The sequence below is a fragment of the Sorghum bicolor genome, chromosome 9, assembly GCF_000003195.3.
Source record: "Sorghum bicolor cultivar BTx623 chromosome 9, Sorghum_bicolor_NCBIv3, whole genome shotgun sequence".
NCBI classification, from domain to species: domain Eukaryota; kingdom Viridiplantae; phylum Streptophyta; class Magnoliopsida; order Poales; family Poaceae; genus Sorghum; species Sorghum bicolor.
Window position 1 is genome coordinate 18626368 of NC_012878.2, and position 21487 is coordinate 18647854.

General features: G+C 41.0%; 1 long non-coding RNA gene across 2 annotated transcripts; it reads right to left on the reverse strand.

The window, feature by feature from the left end:
• LOC110430544 lies at positions 10012 to 12494 on the reverse strand. Of its 2 annotated transcripts, none has more exons than XR_002447892.1 (2): positions 11118 to 12494; positions 10012 to 10669 (listed from the first exon to the last, which is right to left on the reverse strand). It is a non-coding gene; the product is annotated as an uncharacterized LOC110430544 (long non-coding RNA). The 2 variants fall into 2 exon arrangements; XR_002447891.1 differs by having other exon boundaries at positions 11081 to 12494.

Consider the following 21487-nt stretch of genomic DNA (forward strand, 5'->3'; position numbering starts at 1 on the left):
ACTATAAATTCTCAACCCAACAGGCCATCAACGGAACGGTCCTTAATTGACACAGTTGGAGACACTACTTTAAGACTCCATTCTTAAAGCAAGTCCACCGACCGGTCTCAAGTTGAAACATTATTGACAATAAGAGTATTCCACAACAACCCTTCAAACTTTCTTGTTTGAAAACCTATCTAGTAGGAGGGCTAAGCATCGCTACGCAATTTTAAAATAAAACAGGTGTCAAGGATAGGATAACGAATATCAAGGTAGTAAATGCAACAAGTAGATTAACCCAATTCTCAACTACGTAATGCAGCATTTTCAATCCATAAGTGATAAAAGATTTAAAACATTCAAGGAGGGGTTAATGCATCCGGGGCTTGCCTTGGTTGTAGAGTTGAGTGGGTTCCTCGGAGACTTCCCAAGTCTCGGATCCTACTTCCTCGAACGGAACACCGACCTCAGGGCTCGGTTCAACGGTCACTCCTTCGGTCACGTGCACTATACGCAAAATGATGTATGCTCATGATATGCTTATGACAAACAGAATCGAGTACAACTTTCCTTCTCGGTGAAAGTGTAGGTTAAAAAGCGATTAAAGTTGTTTATCATTTTAGGGTTTTTACCCATGAGGTTGCGTCAGTAAGCTAAGACTTCCCTTAATTTACAATTATTCTTAATTAACTAATTATTTATCCTTTTTGTCTTAATTAATTATTAATTAGGTATATATGACAGTAATTGAGTATTAACACTAAACAATAATTGAATTCCAAAGGTCATTAAGGTTAATGACCTAAGGTCATCACACAATTCAAAAGGCACTCAAATCCTAATTTGAGAAATTAACCTAATTATTACTTAATTATTTTGGAATTATTACTAAATTACTAATTAAGGGTATAATAATATTTTACCCCAACATTATCCAAATGCCACCAAATTTTGTGTGAAGCCAGGGAATAATATTAAGAGGCACCCCACAAATTTTGGTGATTTTTGGACATATCAATAAATTATTAAAATTCATGGAAGTTTTATTTAATAAATAAAAGGAAGAATTTTTATACATGTTCACAGTATCAGAAAATGAACTTTAGCATTTTTCCTATGTTCTACTCCAAGCACAGAACTTATACAAAAATTTTCACCATTTTTGAATCGGCACATAATTTCCTATATAAAATTCAAACATAATTCAAATTTGCACACATAACTAGGACAGCAGCATATATGCAACTTCATTCAACCATAATTAGAGATCCAAGCATCCAATAAAGGTGATATTAGACTTTCTGGAAAGCTTAGATAATTTTCTACAACTTTGTTATTATCTTCGAGAACTGATTTAATAGATAAGATGGCCAAATAGCATGAAGAAACAATCCTGTCCAGATATTGGACAGAATCAGACATTAAGCTTTAAACATCTATAACCAGAGTTATAGATCACCAAAAGTCAAGATCCATAACATTTTGGAAAGCTTATGAAAATTGCTACAATTTATCTTTCATCATCAAAGCATGATTCACAAGTTTAGTAGGTCGAAATTGCACAACTACAGAAACTGATCCAGGATTTGACAGAGAGGAACCATTTCTGAAACTTAAATTTAAACAGGAATAACTCAGAAACTACAGGGCCAAATGCAACCAAACTTTAACACTAGCTAGATACTTGAATTATATACAACTTTGTTATAGACAAGTTTCATATCCAACATCATTTACCTAGAGAAATTCATAATGTTCCAGAAACTATCTAGAAATCACTAATAATTGAATTATAGAGAAAAAAATATTTCATTTATGTTCCAAACTTAAACGTGGGCAAAACCCAGCTCACCAACAGTTGAAATACATCAAAGAGATACTAGAAAATATCATGGTCATCCTTAAATAAATTCTTTTTATGTCTTTATTAATTTATTTAGATAAATTGGCACAACAATAACCATATATCAAAAGTACACAGTAAATTCTGAGAAAACTACAGCAGCTCATATATGCTCTCCAAAGTCTACTTTATAAAGTTCATGCCATTTGGATAAGTATAACAATTTCCATAAAAAAGATAAATTGCCATCACATGGAAGCATGTAAGAGCAAGACAAATAAGAAACTCAACATTTTCTACAAACACATAGCTAAATTATGTATCTATATGATATAACAACCTCATATAAAGGTAGAGGAACCATATTTTACATTTATTCATTTTTAGTTTAGTTGTAAACTATTTAATAAGCACTAAACAAGATAAATTAATAACTTAATCATATGTCATTCAATGAATATTAAATTGTTACTGCAGCACACAAATAAGGTCATGAGCACACCATATAAATTCCAGGCTAAAAGGAGCTATATAACATGAGATATGAATTTCTCCTTTTTAAGCATAACTAAAAGACATAAATCATAACTAATTATTTTATTACAAAACATGGCCAGTTTCATATTTTTAATAAAAACTAGATATCTCATGGAGCACAACAAAATTTGTTTCACCAAAATTGGAGTTACCAAATTCCAGATATGAATTTTCAAAGATTCAACAAAACATCTACAAACAAGTCCTTATGGCACTATTCACCTGAGTCATGGTCTGTGCAGAAAACCCCCTAGAAAACCTTCAATTGTTGCCCAAGGTCCTTGATCGCGACTGACGAACAGAGGACGTTGGAGAAGGCTCGGTTTTGGTTGGTTGATGCTCGTCGGCGGCGAGGGAAAGGTGCTAAGGAATCTCCATGCCTAACCGCACCCTTGGAAGTCGAAACATGGCCGGAGATGATTCCTGGTTCCCTAGCCACATGCACAGGCGGCCATGGCGGTTTGCCGGTCCGCAGCAGGGCGGCACGACGGAGTTCTAGCCCGTGTTGTACGAAACGAGAGGCTCATAGGTATCAGCGAATGGAGGTGGAGCTATAACACCAAACGGATAGAGTGGAGCTGCGCTGGAGAGCTCTGGCCACGGTGGGGTGACGTACGGCGACCATGACTTGCGGCGGCAGGACAGCAGGGGAAGAAATAGGAAGCAAGGAGGGCCCTGTCGTCCGCTTCGGATGAGGATGGCGTGGAATAGGCAAGGGCAAACAGGCGCACAGCTGCGTGGTGGGCATGCCGGACGCCAACACGTCCACCGCGGGGCTGGAGTGCGATGCTGCCCGGTGGCCATAGGTGGAGCTACTGTAGCTCGTCCTAATCCCTTCCCCTCATTTTCCAAATTATTTCCAAAATTTGAATAGCACTGAAATTTCTGCCAAAACAACATTTGTTAAGAATTTTGAACTCTACAAATCATATTTAATGTTCCAAAGCAAATTTTGAATAAAGAGGGACGAATTTGAGCCAAATATTTTGAAATTCAAAAAATTCAATTTGGGGGCAAAACTGGTTTGAATTGGGGCAGAATAGAAATTCTAAAATTACTTTTGATTTTTCTCAACAACTTGAAAAACTCTCAAAATAAAAGTTGTTCATTTTGATGATACCTACAACTTTCGTTTTGATTACTTTTCAAGATTCCAAATAGGTTTTGAATTAGGGATTAAAATTGGAAAAGGGGACAATTTCTAGAAATTTGTATTTTCAAAATTACTTAATTTTGTATTGAAACTTCAAAAACTCAAAACACCAAAGTTGTACATATTGACAAGCTCTGCAACTTTGCTTTTGAACTCATCCCAAAATTTAGCTTAGTTTTTAAGTGACACAAAAAGGGGCAAAACTAGTGTTCTAAAATCAGGGTTTCCCCCCGCCCCTCTTCTCGGAATCCTCCAACACAAGGAATTTCACAACCACGCTAGCATCACTTCATAATATAAGCACACTTTAGTTCCCTAAGCACAAGCAACCAAAATAAACTTATTTTAAGTTGATGCATCAGGATGTGCTCAACAAATATGCTATGCAATGCTTATGATGACATGATCTAGTTTTAGTATCCGTAACATCCAGGATGTTACATAAATACGTGGTTCATGTACAAACAAAGACACATGAGCAAGCAGCTTGGTGTCACGTGCTGCCACACCACGTGCATGCACATGAATTAGGAGATGGAAATTAGGAAGGAGGGGGCCTGATGACTAGAGATTAAATAGGGATTTAGGAGAAAACAACCTCCAATCACAACAAAAGAACCAAACATTCATGCATCTAACTATACATGGTGCATAAAATATTTGTAAATTCAGTTTGAAGAAGATGGGAGAGAGTTGGGGTTTGTGTTTTAGGAATTAATAAATCACGAGTAAGATTGCATGTTGAATTCGAGTGTGGCACGAATTCATCCAATGTTTTAATTTTTCCCGAAGACATTTTATTTGGAAACACCTCTCGTCACATAGGTGATCAATCTTCATGACAAATGGTTCGTTTTAAATAGTTTTGAAATCCTGATTTTTAATTGAGCGTGAAGGAAAAACATTTAAACAATGTTTGACCTAACAATTTACATGCAACACATATTCAAAAATTTTTTTTAACAAATCGGGATTTTTCTATTACAAAAATTTGCAGAATGTTACAGCTTTGCTCTCCTGTGGCATCACTTGACATGCCATCCTTGAGTCTTTCTAATTGTCCATCAAAGAGATTGAATTTGAAAAGCTTCCTAAGAAATCTCTTTTGAAGATTCAAACTATATGCACTAAAAGATATTTTATGAAGCGGAAAGTTTAAACTCCTCCTAAAATCATTAGAAAGAATTTATAAAGGTAGAATTACTTCTTCCCTTAGATAATTTTAGAGTACTACTAGTTTAGGATGGATAGCCGAATCATGGGATTGGAATGTTTGCAAAGTGGCTATGAAAACTTCCTCTTCTAGTTTGGGGGACGATTCCTTCTCTACTTCTAGGTTTTCATCATGAAGGCTAGTGCAAGGAGTGTGTCCACTAAGGACAAACCTCACTGCACTAATAGATAAAGAAAGGAAAACTCCACCAAAGGTGGTATTATCAAGACCCGTATAAAGATGTTGAAGAAGAACAGGGTCTTGTAAGGCTAGGTCTAAACCTAAATTTATATGAATATATTAAAAGATTCCCTAAGTGTAGCCAAAAGATCATTACCTTGTTGATCAGAAGATAGGACTCTAGCTCTAGAAAAGGGTTGCCTTTGACCTATTGCAACTAAACATGAGCGTAGCTCATAGCTAGATGTGAGAATCACGGGCTCTAGTGGCTCTAAGCTTATGCTGATGGGTGCAGGATATTGATAGATAGGCATGGAATTTAGGTTATCCATAAGGATAGAAAAGAAAAAGAAAAAGAAAAGATAAGGTAAAAGAAAAGGATAAAAGTATAATACAAGGTTAAGCATGATTTAAAGTTATCTCAGCAGACCATCTTTCTCCTCTGCAACGGTGCCAGAAATGCGTGTTGATATTAGATAAGCACAACAAGAAAAAATCTACAAGCGCACGGATATCAGTGAGTACTTCACCCGGGAGGTATTCCAGAATATCGTTATTTATATTTTTAATACTGGGAGAAGGCGTGAATCTGACTAACCTAAATCTATACATAACCCCTGGGCTTGCAATTCAAGATAGTGAGATATGAGCGATATAGAGAGAATTCCTTCGTTAGTGTTCCTCTAACCTATGGTAAGCTGTGTAGATATTGTTCTAAGGGGGTACCTGGAGAAAAGAGACACCTTAGAAAGTGCTTAACCCTGCATGTTATTTCCTACCTTACCTTCTGACAAGACATGGATTAGAGAGACATGAGGAGATTGTCACTTCCCCCCAATGCTACCACAAATCCGGACAGATAGGGAGTATCTACACGAGTATTCCTAGCCCAAGCGCCATGCTTACGCTATGAATGATTACTCTATTCCCTAGCGCTAGCGAATAAAGTAAAGCCATAAACCAAGAACAATAAGAACAATAAACTTACTAGTATTAGAAGTTGAATTGCCCAATAATTCTAGAACTAAGCCTCTAGTTAGGAGACTTGATCCCGTAGATACAAGGAAGAAGACACCGACAAGCCGGGCTTCCTCCACTTCTATCTGCACCCTATACTCTCTTAATCTCTCTTGTTGCTAAAACCCTAAAGAGACAGATCCATTTGAGGGACCCTTGTGTGGCTAATTCTCTCTAAAAAGATGAATTAGGGTTTTAGAATTGTCACTCAGCCAGGGGGTCAGGCTTGTATTTATAGCCCCCTAGGAGGTACCACAGCCCTTGGTTCAAACCGACCATGATGGATGGCCAACTTTACTCCTCAAAGGTGGTGGAGGCAGGATCCATGAGGTTGGTGTTCTGATTGGCTGAGCTAGTGGGGCGGGCGCCCCTGCCCTATGGGCGGCCACCCGACACCCGGACCCGATTTGCTTCTTTTTTGATCTAGGGCCCCCTCGAACTTACTAGATTACTCGTGAGTTGCAGTTTGTTGTATTCTCTCTATGTAAACATGATATGTGGACCATCTTTGGTTGGTTTTACAGATAATCACCAAAACTCGTGGAATTTTGTTAGTGATAAGCCTATATCTACTAGGTGTTTGCATATAGGTCCATTTTCATGTTTAGTTGATGATTAAAATTAGGATTTATCTATCATAACATTGCGCTTAGAGTAATAAGATTAGTGTAGGCGTGGTGTCTAGACTACATCTTATCAGTGTGGGCTGCTTGTCGCACTGCAATACAACTAGAGCGAGAGTGAGAGTCCTCTCTAGCCGGAAAGTTCCTTGTTAGTGTTTTAGGCAAGTTAACTACGTTGAAAGCCGTTCTAAGTAAGGTGGCCACCTTGATAGAGGAGGTGGAAAACCTCTTTAACTCGAACTATCATTTTAAACACTGCCCTAGTAAGGGAGGAGGTGGTAAACCTCACTTTACATAGAGTATTGTGACTAGGTATTAGTTATAGTCAGACCTCTCTATACCCAACCTTTACTCTTTGATCACATCCTAGTGATCTTGAACCTAGTTAGTTCACTTCATGGTCCTCATGGAAATCATGATACCTGGAATACTCTCGGTGAAGGCTACATTGACTACCGTATGCTTATGGTATAACTGTTTGCCACTCTTGGTGTCAACAAATGTTTTGAGCTATTGTCAATATTACTCCTAGATATGCTAGAGTTTTGGAGAATTTAATTTGAAAATCTTAAATTGCTATATGATGAGTTCCTTTATGACGAGAGTTCAAAATTCCTACCACAACCAAATACTCATGCTTACTAGATTAGGAAAGCCTCCCTCTTATAATTCATCCTATAAGCATTGAGGGTAGTGAAGTTATGTCGACCCTAAGGAACTAGTCATGTAGTTAAAGTCAATACTATGTGCACTCCATCCATTAATCTTAGCTACTTCTGTCTTCAGAAGTATGCAACCACTTACATCGACTATACATTCTCCCTGTGCTACTTTGGTTCCAAGAAGTACCAACCACATATACGCACTACACTCTGTGGTGTTTCTATCCTATAGACACGTACCTATGCTGCTCCTACCTTGAGAGTACGCAATCATCCATCCATACATATTCTTAATCGACTCAAAAAATAATCTACTCCTAGATTGGGCGAGGACACCCAAAAATATTCATTGCCATAATGTCTTTTTTTACTTATCCAATAAAGCTCCAATTATTTCAATTGATACTCCCTATTGCTATGAGTGCATTAAAAGGATTGGTTATTATAAAAAAAGAGAGAAAAAACAAAAAGACAATAAAGAGGACAAAAACAACAAAAATTAAGAAACGGTAGCCAAGTCCTTATTTTTCAGCTTAGGGAAGTATGTTATCCCCAAGGAGCAATTGTAGAACTAGATTTTCACCATCATTACCCCTCATTACCACCACTCATTCCCTTCATTGCACTCGTATGCACATATGACTTGATTCTATCATTAGTTTCTCTAGATCCATTGTTTAACTATGCAATATATGCAAGTAGGTCTGAATTGTCTCCCCCACCTATACGCTCCACATAAGCCTATTAGAAGTAGGGTGAGAGAGAGAAGGAAATTATGCCTTAGTACTACAAATACAATATATTCTAAGAGAAGTGAGAAGGCAAACCTTACGCTCACCTAGGAGAGGATCCAAAAATACCACATATGAGAGAGTTCAAAGGGTCATACAAGGAATCTCTGAGTTTTATTTGAAAATCTTGCAAAAACTCCAGAATAATAGTTGATCAAAGGGTGAGAAACATAGCACTCAACATAACCGTTCCATCTATAATCTGCTCAAGACCTAAGAGAAGGCTATAAGCCCCATCGTGAAAGGTAATATGGGTGAGTCTTGAGACAGAATATGTAACACTCCTAGTGTTAGCTTGCATGTTAACCATGAGCATTGCATCAACATAAGCATCATCATACTCACTCATGAGCATCATACCATGATCACATGTCATTTGGTGTAAACAATATGTGATTGAATTACTTATATGGCTTGTTTTGTGTGATAGTCATGTATGACCAATGTATACAACTGCACAATGTCTTCCAAAATACTTTATTGATGTTTAGGATATCATTTTGAACAAAGTTTATGTTGGAGGTCTCACCCAAAAATGCCCCTAAGTCATGGTTAACCCTAGGTTGACCTAGTTGACCCCCTAAACCTCTTTTCAAAGATCCTTTATGAAACTAGTGTTAGAAACTTTACATGTAAGTGACATATAAAACAAAGTTGTAGTAAATTTTGTAAGCTACAAAGGTTGTTTTGATACCTTTTCATGAAAATGCATGGAACCTGACCAAAAGTGGGCCACAAGCCAGAAATCAGTGCTGTTTCCAACACTTAGTCGAATTTGGCTAAGTTTGGATCCTGCAGTTTCGAGGTAGGGTACTTGGGAGCCTTGTAGTTTGAAATCTAGGCCAAACCAGATTTTTATCCTTTAAGCAATCTTGTAGAACTCGTGTAGCTCTATCCATTGGAACAAATCCGAGCCAAAACCACCGAGTGGATCACGAGTAAATCGTCGGCGAAGATCGGGTTTCAGTCACTGTCAACGGCGACTGAATCGCCCGATTCAGTTTGGACAGAGCGTTACCCGCCACCGCGTGTCCGGCCACCTGTCGGCCGTACATCGACGACGACCCCGCCTGTCAGCTTGGACGACGTCCACAAGTCGCCACACATCGCCTGGACACCTCAGACGCGCCATTCACCCCTCCAGCGCTCCACATTTCGTCCGCCTTCGTTCTCGGCGAGCTCCGCCGCACTTCAGCGAGCCCTCCCGGCCGCACCACCGCGTCCCGAGCCGAGCTGTCTTGCCCAGAGCTCCGCTATGACGTCCTCTACCATGACGTCCACTTCTTTTCCTTAGCTGAGCACCGGTGAGGTCACATTGCCAACACCGTCGCGAACTCCACCTCGTCGGAGTTCGCAGAGAACACCGGCAACGTGGTCAGACCTCTCTGGTCCACCTCTGGCCGTGTTTTTTCTTCCTACTAGACATCTGCTCATCAATGATGTTCCACTTTCATCACAGAAAACCCCAACATCGTCACTAAACTTCATCTGTGATGAATTTGTGACGAAAAGTCGTTTGTCATGGAATGAGCGTCATAGATTGACTACCATGACAAAATGCATAATTTCGTCATAGATGTGCATTCAATCTATGACGAAAGACGTACCGTCATAGAAGTGAATCCATTCTATGACAAAATATTTTCGTCATGGGTGTACGTTGCTTTCGTCATAACATGTTGTCTCGTTAGCCTAACAGACGACATTTGCCACGCTGGCAGTTGACATGTCTGCTAACGTGGCAGGCCACGTGGCATGACACGTGTCGTGCTGACGTGGAGCCCGACAGGTGTCACGCTGACGTGGCACCTGACACGAGTCATGCTGACGTGGCAAACGACACGTGTCGTGCTGATATGGCTACTTGCTGATGTGGCGTGTGACACGTGTCGGCTTTGTTGGCTGCCACGTGGCATCCTGTGATTTGTTCTCATTTTCGTCACAGATCATATTATGCGATCGTCACAGAACAAAAAATAAAATCATCACAGAAGTGAACTTTTTATCACAGGAATGAAAAATGCATTTTTTTAATAACATTGAAATGACTAAAAGATTCCACAAAGTGGCAACATAAGTTATTGCATAACTCACTTAACATCATTACTTGACTCACAACTAACTTGACATCAGTAGCAAGATAACTAGGGACATCAGTACTTAACATCAGTACTTGACTCACAACTCAACCAAATTCACAGTAACACTACTAAACTAGGGCCATAGGCAACCACTAGCAACAGTAACACTACTAAACTAGGGCCACAGGCAACCACCAGCAACAGCACTGCCATTTCTGTTCAGTGAATATCACAACAATTTGCCACTAAGATCACAGCAAAACCATCTGCAGGTACTTGTACAGAAAGCTTCAGATCTTATTGTTGCTGCTACCCAAGTTGAGAAAGTAGTGCCTGTACAGAATAGAAGTATAATCAATAGTGATAGGACACATAGATTGGAACAGACATTGATTTGAAATGAACAAATTACAACATGTCTTTTTTTATAACACGGTTTGCATCAAATCTGAGTCACACAGACAGTTGAGCGTAGCTTAAAGCTTCTGCTCCTGGAACTGTGTGAGGTTGCTTTCTCCTACTGTTCGAAGGTTAGCATCTGGAGATTGAGCATCTAGCAGAACCTGAGTGATATCCATGGCTGTATCCTGCATAAAAAATTAACAAATTTCAGTCAGCAAGGAATCATAGAAAATCAACAAGCAACATAATACATCAGGAGTGCAGATGACTAAAGGTCAGTCACACAGACAGTTCCGAGCAAGAGTTTGCATTCAAAATATAGTAACTCCAAATAAAAGAGTTATTGTAATGGTGTATTAATTTTATTAAAATACTACCTCTGAAGGAATACCACAATATATCATTTAACAGTTATAAAAGCGAGGTACCACAAATGACATACTACAATTTATGAAGAAATACCCCCACCGACATTTACCACAACACGAGGTACCACAGTGGCATATCTAATTTACGACAATGGCATCCTCAAGTTACCACAATGGAATTTAGCATAGCTTTTCTGTCCAAAATCGGTAAACTCGAGAGATAGTGACCTATTGTTGTGTCACTAGCCGGAAGCCCTTTGCTCACCATTTTGCTGCTGAGATTGACGTGGTAACCATATCGCCCGTGCCTAGAGGGGCTGCTCTAATGAACTGAAATTGCGACTATGAGTAAGTGAGAGCACACCAAGAGAATAAATTATACTGGTTTTAATCTGCACTATGCAAGAAATAAATTATACTGCCAAATCAATAAGCTGAAATCTCTTGCTGCCTGATTCCAATGCCAAAGAAATGGTGAGTAGAAAGGTGGAATCAGTAAGCTGATATCTGACATATTTACATTTACATGATAAAGTCATCGAAACAAGAAATCATTCTGCAGAAAAGTACATCTCTGATAGCTTCATCACGACAATGTCACACCCAGTATTCCAAATAACAATCCGGCACAGAGGGCATATTTAACTGATTTTTGGCATCATGAGTTAGAGCAAAACTCTAGGAGAGTATGCCCTCTGTCAGGTCATTTGTAGCATCCGGGGTGTGACGTTGTCAACGTGGGGCTGGATTAAGTGAAAAAAGTGTGCCAAACACTATAAGAGTTCCTGTACCGGCAAAATAAAACATACTGATTCAGGTAACCTATTAACTAACTTATCTGGTAAAATTACCATAAAAAATCCATGGTCTTCCTAAACTTGTGAGTCTGATTCAGGCAAAAAAATATCATAAACTCCTCTCTGATTTACGACAAACAAAGTTATAATAATTAAGTAGCATGCACAGGAGCATGTATTGTGCTGGATCTAAAATACGGTATCATTTAGAATATTGGTTCTGGCACTATTAACAAAATTGCTAAAACCATGCACACTGATAGAACTAGCTTTTAGAATCTGGTAAGGATGATTTTCAGAAAACGTGATACAAAACTAGGGAAGTACTAGTAACTAAATCCAAACATATTTATGATACAAAGAATCCTAATCCAAAGGGCCATCGGCTAAAGATTGAGTGGAGAGGCTGCATGTCCATTCACACCATCCGCCAAGAATAGCAGTGAACTGCATAACCAGGCGGCCATGGATGGGGACTACAGTAATCAGGCGGCCATGAAAGAGCAGGACTAACACTAGAACTGCTGGATGCTGCATGTCTACATCTACTTACGGCAGGGAGAAATCAAGACAAACAAGGAAAAAAATAAAAGAGGGGACTTCGGAGAGGGAAGGGGCTGAATAAAAGTGGATCGAAAGGAGAAGAAGAAACTCATCTCTGTACGTAAGGGTGAATGGCTCGTACTCGCCAACAAATTTCAGTGCGTCGGAGAGGGTGCGCCTGCGCTGCCGCCGGTCGGTGAGGAGGCGCTTGCATGGCCGCCTGATGCAGATCCACGCCGTGGTCAGGGGAGCCACCGCCGCTACCCTCTGATTTGGGGGGATGAGAGAGAGGAGAGAGAGAGAGGGAGAGAAAAAGAGGAAATGACATGAGGCTAAGAAAAAATCTGAAATCTGTTGTTTGACACTTTTTGATAGGGATTCACATTTATGCCTTTAATGCCATTATTAGCTCGTCATTTTTGTATCTCACAATCTGCATGTGCAAGAGCCATGAACCTTTTACAGTAACCTTGTGGTAGCCTAGATAGCTTGCTGTAATTTTATTAGAATTTTTTTAGAGCACTTGTACTATATGCTCATTAATTCACCTTGATAATCAAATAAATAGAAAAGGGGACAATAAAAATGAGTTTAAACCTTGCCATGATGTTTTATGGTGTTTCTTAGACATGTTCTAGCTACTGGTGCCTTTGGTTTGAACCATTGTTACATTCTTAATATGTGTTAAAATATTATTTTGCTAATTTTGCCTTGTCTAGAGCATATTCTATGTAGCTGATAGAAATTACTTACGAACTGCTTAAAGATGAAGTTTGCTGGAAAACTTGTCTATAACAAACTTGTAGCTAACTTACTTGTCTACCTTGTGTTCAAATTTCATAGCATTTGGCGGAGTAGTTTAAAATTTGTGGTTGTTACAAGTAACAACTGTGAAGTGCTTGCTCTCTGGATTTTTGCAGAGCAGCCAGGAGACTTTGTCTGTTTTAGTCTATTTTGGTTGGGAATCTTTCTGGGATGTCTGAAGGTGAATTGTAGACGATTTGCTAAGATTTCTAGAAAGTGCTTACTTGCTTCGTTTGGCCAACTGATGGCTAAGTTATAGCTAAAACATGTGACTAGTTAATCTGTCCATGACACCAGTTGTGGTGTATGAGTAGATAAGGTTGATTAACTTGTCTAGTTAGCCTCTCCACCAGAGAAGAAGTATACACTTACTTGTTATTTCATGATCCTCTTAATCTTAGAAGCTTATGCTCATGTTTGCACCTTGCTTTATGTTCCTTCGGCTCCTCGTCATGACATCATGCATCATATGAGCGTTCCCTATGTTTATCGCCTTGTCATGCATACATAGGTGTACCCAAGGGCATGACGGTCCTGGAACTCGCACCACCCGAGCCGGAGGAGCAGCAGAGGGAGCCACCTCAAGGAGATGGAACTGAGGAGGAGGAGGATCTACCGGAGTGCCCCGACCACCGTCCTTCCACCTACGTCGAAGGCAAGCCCCGGAGCATTATATGACTCCTACTATTTTTGTTATCATGTCCAGCTGTCAATTGACTATGGTTATGTATTGTTGCATTAAGTGTTAGGCATTGATATGAAAACCTTGCTGCATAAAGACTACTTTGTCCACCTTATACCTCACCTAAGTAGGTCCAGGACCAAATTGATGCTTAGCCATGCTTAGCTCGGTGGAAGCCGGGTGATTTCTTGTCACCTGCGAGAGGTACTTGATCATGGTTGGCTATATTTGCTATCGTGGATATAACCACGTGCTAATAATGAACTGAGACCGGCCGGGATGACACTAGTGAAGCAACAAGGCATGGAGGTCTTGGGTGTGAATCTATACCCGTCTGTGTTGTTTAAGGACCGATACGTTGTACGTCCTCTTGTCATGTTGAATGCATGCCTAACACTTAGTTGGCCGGATAAATCGTTCCGACCGCGAAGCCTACGAGAGCATCTCCGGCCGGATACCCCGATCGGTTAAAGTGTGCACCCTGGTTGGTAGCAAGGATGTGTGGGGAGTCAATGGCGTAAGACCGAGGAGTCAGGTTAGAGTCCTGACCCTGGCAGATTGGCGGTCCCTGGGGGTGCGGCGCCGTACGGACCCGCAAATTGGTCCGAAGTTGTGCTAAAGGTGATCCGAGCTGCCCTCGCGAGGTATGCTTGGGTGAGTGCTAGGAATACCCCTCCAGCTGGATAGGAATCGATTCGAATTGCCGTCTCTCCCAGATAGTGAGAACTTGACTCGAGCAGCGGCAGCGTAGAATTCAGTAAATATACTTAATGGTTATGATGAGAATGATGATGGCTATGTGATAATCCGGATATGGTTATTATTGTGATGCTTAAATACTCAAGTGTATGCTTAGAACAGGTGCTAATCTAGTGGATAGCTGTTTTAAGTAATGAACTTGCTGCTGAAAATGCTATAAAAAGGTTGCTCAAAAACTAAAGATTTTATGCAAAATGTGAGTCAAACCAGCCCACAAATATTAGCCTTACATACTCCTTGGTGTCACTTTATTTCTGGTTTATGACGGGTAAGTCTAGCTGAGTACATTCTCGTACTGAGGGTTTTATTTACCCTTGTTGCAGATTATGTCGTGTATCACGGCTACTGTGCTAACTGTCACCATCTGGCTATGGATGATGAGTAGATCTCGGGCAAGATCACCTCTTGTATCTTTGGTTGTGCTTTTGTTGGGATGATCATGGAACTAGCATGTAATTAAACTAAGTGTGTGTGTTGTTTCAAAACTACTTTGCTTCCGCTACTGAACCGTGTTGTAATAACTTTTTTGAACTCCGATGTGTTTGTAAAACTATGTTTTGTGATAAATGTTTGTAATCTGTGATGGATATGCTTGATCATGTACGGTCTTGGTTGTATGTTGGTTGAATCGAGATCTTTTGAGGTTTCGTCGGACTACCGGGTTTATATGGGTTCAAGTCCATTGGCTTGACTACTCTTGTGGTCGCTAATTCACTTAAATACTTATAAATTGGACGGTTCTGTTACATCTGGCATCGGAGCAAGATTAAGCATTTAACCATCATAGATGTATTTAAAAATAAATGAATTTGTTTTCCCAAACTAAATAGCAATTTAGACTATACATAGGGCTGTTTTAAAATGATTGAACAAATATACCATGCCAGTGGTCATACCCTTTATGCCCGCTTAAGGACTTCTAGGTGGCTAAGTATTACTAACAGGGGGTTTTTCCTTTCGTCGTCCATATGGTGTGTAATAATATGGATGCCACTTACTTAAGTGGTAATGAATGGATCATGTACCTCTACGCCACGGTAAGCAATGTTTTCCTTTCGTTGTCCATACGGTGTGAAATTGTATGGATGCCACTTGCTTGAGTAGTAACGTATGGATCTATATGCCTCTATGCTATTGTAAGTGTGAGCTGTGAGAGCATGACTGTCCAACCGTCGGTCTAGGAGAGTGTTAGCTGTGGTTACTGGAATATTTACATGTTGCACACATGTATATATGAAAGTACTTAATTGTGGGTAGGTGGTGCAACCGTGTATACATATTTAATGTATATACGGGTGTACTTCACATGGGTAGTATGCTGTGATATATGTTTAGAGATATATATCGGAGCATTTAGCTTGAATTTAGAAGATTAGACTTTTATTTCTATACATATACTATTGTGGGGTTGGGCTGAAATGAATTTTCTGCAGGTACACTAACAGCGAAACGTGTAGCCCGTGTAGTTACGTATAAAGAGAGCACGTATGTATGCCACCGAGTATACCGCTAGAAATTTCTTTTCTAGGGATGGTAAGGATGTATGGAACGTGCATGCATCATGAATCATTCATACATCCTGTTATGTACCACTTAAATTCTTCTAATTCTGAAATTTGTACCTACTTATCTTCTCTTGTAAGTAATATTCCCTTACTCAAATTGTGGTCTTTCCCTACAGATGACAGCCCCACATGCGAGTGAAATTTTCCTAGACATGTTTGGCACTCCTACTTTGTTGTGGAGGGTGCTAAGTTTAGTGGGATATGAGGAACCACCCCAGTATACTTGGACAGAGGCCGAGCATGCAGGATCTTTGCCTTCGGTAGACGTCCAAATTACAGTTCCTCCTTGTCCTAATAACCCACAGTGGCTAGGCTGGATAGTGGAGTCCAATGGTCAAAACTCATTGGGAGGGTGCCCAAGTAGCAGCCCTAGAAGTGTTGTTGGAAATATGTCAAGACTTTGTTGATGAGCTAGTTAATGGCCCAGCTGGATCTTTTCCTAGAGTGAGTGTAACCGACACCTTTGTATCCCAAATAGAAACTGATCCCCTGAAGATTAGAGAAACTATACTAGGATATAGCTCTAGCCCCGCCATGAGTGCCATGCTAGCGGTACTCAAGCTGTACTATGTATGCCAAGATACCTATGTAGAAACCATGCTAGCGCTTCAGCAAGCTCAAGTTGGGCAGCGCAAACTGCGCAAGCGTGTGCGCAAGCACCGCAAAGCCTTTAGTGATGCACAAGCTGAAATTCAAAACTATCATACTGCTTTGCAAGCCCGCCGCAACCAAGTTGAAAATGCAGTAAAAGAGCGCAATGAGGCACAAGCCCGCATGATGCAAATGACTAGAGAGCGAGATGATGCTATGCGCTTGGCTAAAAATAGAGAAGCTTCTAGAGTTAGAGCTTTGTTCCAAGCTGAGGTTAGAGAGTGAGAGCTTATTCATAAGATTGCTGAGCTACAGTTAGATGTCCATCGCCTAAACAATGTTATAAATCCTTTTCCCCACCCTGTCCCCGTTAATCACGAAGATGACCCTGGTGAGGAAGATGAGGATGATGGCATAGTCTCTAATGAAGAATCTGAGGAAGATCTGTAGTTTAACAATGGTTTCCGTATTAATGTACCAGCTCCTGTCCCTTTATGTATTGGACATGTAATCTGAATTTTCAGTTGAGACTCCATGTATTTGGCCATGATGCCCTTCTTGTAAGAATTAATCTGTGACAAGGACCCTATGTAAACATATGCACTCTTATGTGATGCTCCATGTTTATGTTAAGCTTAAATAATTTCCAGCGATGTCTTTAATGCCTGTTGTTGGTGCAAAAGTAAATATGCAAACACAAAGGGCTAATAACCGATTTGATGTTAAGGCGTGCTAGCCGATTTGACCTTACAATCGACAAAGGTGATAACTTGAATGCTTTGGTCCCGACAACAGCGATACGCCCGGATGCCACGGCCAAGAGGTATTCACGCGGAACTTGAGAACTCGCCGAGTTTGACTCGATGAATTCCTAAGAACTCGTAAGTAAAAGGAAAAATATGTAGGTTGACGAAATCGTCAAAAAAATATATGCTAGAATAGATGTAAAAACTTGTGTTTGATTGATTGTGTTATTCTTACATTGCCACGGCGTCTACATTTATACCATGTCCATAAAAGTTACAACTGGACACGACTAGAATTCTAATTCCAAATTGAACGGAACCCGTATATAAAACAGACTCTAATAGCTAAAGAAAACATTAATTTATTCATCCTAGTCGGTTGGCGCAACGTCGTCCTCTTTTCGGAAACTCTCACACCTCCCTTCTACTTTCATCGACAAATCACCTTCCATCGGCATCAGCAATCACCAACATCAGCCATCGGCATAAATCAATCACCATCCCTAGACTTAGCCACATCTTGCTGTTTCGCCATCGGCATCAATCTCCATCGACAACTCCTTTGATAACCAGTCACCACTCTTTCGCCTGCCGATCTATATCTCATTAACTCCCGGATACGCGCCCAAAGATACGTGTCCAAAAACGGTGTCAACACATGCCCCCCAATTTTGGAGTATAAAATCATTAATGCTCCAAAATTCTCTCCAATAATAACGCCCTTTTCGTAATTATTTCCTCCTGACAGTCATTAATTGCCAAATCCAAACAACCTCAGCCTGGATATCTAGCACATACCTCGAATTCCTTAACCTTTCAAACCGAATCACCTAAACACCCATTCATTGGCAACTTTTCCGTTAGAATAGACTGCCGATGAGCCGACTAGGAGATCTTGTACAGTAAAATATCTCCAAAATCATGACCGCTCGCTGTCAAATCACCTGCACAATCCCTTGATTACCATGCGAACAGTTACCATATCCACCTGAACACCCTCAGATTTCACGGATGCGGCAATGAGATAAGTCAGAATTACCCCTGCTCACTTTACCCTATAAATACTTCCTTCCTTGGTACTCTTCCTCCACCTTGTCATTCTTCATCCTCCAAACCCATCTTTCCGGCGGCGGCATCGTTAGAGAACCTAAGAACTCAAGCGAGGATCTTCCCCAACAGTTCTTCGAGTCTTCGATACTTTCCCCCTTCGGGAAGAAATGGCCGTCACCTTCGTCGTTCCTGAGGTCAACCTAGTACCATCTTTCTTCTTTTCCCAATACTTTCCATCTTTTGCATAGTTATTTACTTAGTATTTTCTTTTTCTTCTTTCTTTTCTCTGTTTTTCCTATCTTCGAACCCTTAGGAACTGGCTGAGAAAATTGTTATTCCTACCGAGCAACCCCACTTTCAATATCTCGGTCCACTAGGAAATCCAGATCCTACCGATTTGATAAATGCAGAAACAAATAGGATCCCCTTCAAAACCGAGAACTTTTCGTTAGATTTGTGGAAAGATACCTTTTGATCCTGGCCCAATTGTACTAAGGGATGGAAGGACTGGTTCTTGAGAGTTAGTAATTAGAATGAAGTCCCATGGGGTGAGCGTAAACTAGATCAATGCATTAGGCTATCCATTGCCAACATGCATAGGAATGAACACTATTGATAGTCGCTTCATACTTCTGGTCGGATACTCTCAATGCTTTTCTGTTTGGTCATGGCCCCGCTTTCCCTACTCTTGCCGATGTGCTCATGCTTACTGGTTTGGATATTGCATCTGCCGATGATATCCATCTCTATGATCGTAAACCCGAACACAAAGCAGAGACCCACAATATCGGCGGTTGGTCGGGATACATTCAGAAGTACCAGAAGACAGGATCATTTGGGTAGAGGGAACATGCCATTTTCCTGAACATGTGGCTAGATAAGTTCATCTTCTGTGGCCGATTGGCAGAACCAACCTCGGTCTACTTATTGGCAGCAGAAAGGGTAGCCGATGGCGGCCGATTTCCTCTTGGCCGATACTTGCTTGGTTCTGCCTATCACCTCCTCCACCAAGTGACTGAGAAGCTCATGTTAGGTCAACCCATCGGCAACCTAGGAGGTCCTTGGTGGTTTATCAACATGTGGCTTAATGTTCACATGCACAAACACCTCCAATTCGACCTCTTTGCACAACGATTCCCCAGAGACATCACCGAAGACTATGAACTGGCTGACAAAGAATAGGCAACTCGCCCACCCCTGAACTATGGTGAGGCTGCTATAGTCCTACCCGACACTGGTGGCAATGAAGACCAAGTCAGCCGATTCTTCCAGACTTTGTATGATGGTCTTCCCAAAGATCAGCGGGCATGGATGCCTTATGAAGATCCGGAAACCAGATTCCAGCTTACCTTCCACCCTTTTGATGATGCTCTCAACAAAGATACCGATTTGATGCTGGCAATCATCACTCCAAGGGCCATTCCAGTGATTACTTTCGGCTATGGGAAGAACACCAGCCCCTCTTATGAATTTTACAATCCATCAGCACTAGCTCGTCAACTGGCTTTTCACCAACTGCCGATCAGACTCTGTTACGCTGATGTGGTGAAGCCAAGGCAGATTATAACCAGTGGACTTGAGTGGATAAGGATAGCCCAGCTTCAGCCAAATGCCGATACAATAGATATCGATTTATCGGCTTGGATCCCAGCCCTCTTCATCACTCAGATGTACAAACTGTGGTGGGAAGAATGGAAGGAACACTTGTTCAGTACATCGGCTCTGACATACCGCGGTATGATCGACACCAACTATAAGGTTCCCGATAAAACTATAAGTCTTCGACGGATATCTTGGCTCCTTTATCATTTCTGATTCTATCGGCAACTTACTTGTTTTTATGTTAACAGTCGACAACCCAGCATCGACAATCAGCAGGAGCGGAAGACCGATCGAACTCCTTCCATCAGGTCCAATCTCGTTGATCGGTCACAACGCACCAAATCTAGCAGCTTTGATGCATCGGAATGTGCGATTTAAGAAGACAACAACCGAGTGGTCATGGACGTCCCCATCAGTTGGTGCTGCCACTCTACCGTAGGCTTTCAAGGTAGACTCTTAATTTCCTTTGCTTATACCGATTTCATCCCATACTCATATAATCTTTGCAGGGCACATCGACCGCTATGGGGACCTCATCGGTAACTTTTATCGTTCAACAAAATTTCATCAATATTCTTCTATATTTTTACTCATGAAATCTTTAGTTATCGTAACAGCAAACTGGCAAATTGGCGAAGATCAAAAGTTCCCAAACAAGTGTCGATGCCCCCCAGCCCAGCCAAGCCAAGAGAAAAGGCCCCAAAAGCACCAAATCGCAGCCAAAACGCCAGAGAACAGCACCATCTCCTTCTCCTCGTCCAGCGTCGCCGATCCATGTGGAGTCCCCTCCTTGACCAGCACCTCAGCCACAAGAAACCCCAGCCGATGTGCCTGAGCAGACTGCCGATCGAGCTGATCTGAGCATATCATCTGTTGTTCCTCCAGAACAAACAAGCACTGCACTCCCTCAAGGTAATGTACTGATCATAACGTTATTACCGATGACTTTTATTTTTGCAAATCATAATCACCGTTGTAATTTCTCACTTAATATTATCCCATCGGCAACTTCAGCCGATCAGCCCATAGTGCCGACTGCATTTCCAAGCCAGGGGCGCGAAATTGCTTTGAAGCAAGTAAGTTATCTGATCCACACCCTTTATATTATTAACATTTGGTCATCAAATAACTTACCTACATTTCCTTTTAGGAACAAGATTCTCCAGACAGACTATTCTCCTTCGCCATCGATATTTCCGATGATGAGGGTGAAGAAGCAAGCTCCTCTCAAGCAGTAGGGATCTCATCGGCAGAAATCAAAACTAAGTTGGAAGACCTGTTAGCTTTGCTGCATCAAGATACTACCCAGCTGGTCCATGACTCCGATCCAGCTAAAGCTTTGTTTAAGACCCTTCGTGGTCAGATCCCAGCCGATGCAGAAGAAATCCTATTCCAAGTTGCGCACTTAGAGAGCCGCCAGCTCAATACCAGAGAGCTACCCAGCGTCTTGCCAATAGAGCCGCTTACGCCCTACTCACAGAGGAAGTAATGCAAGT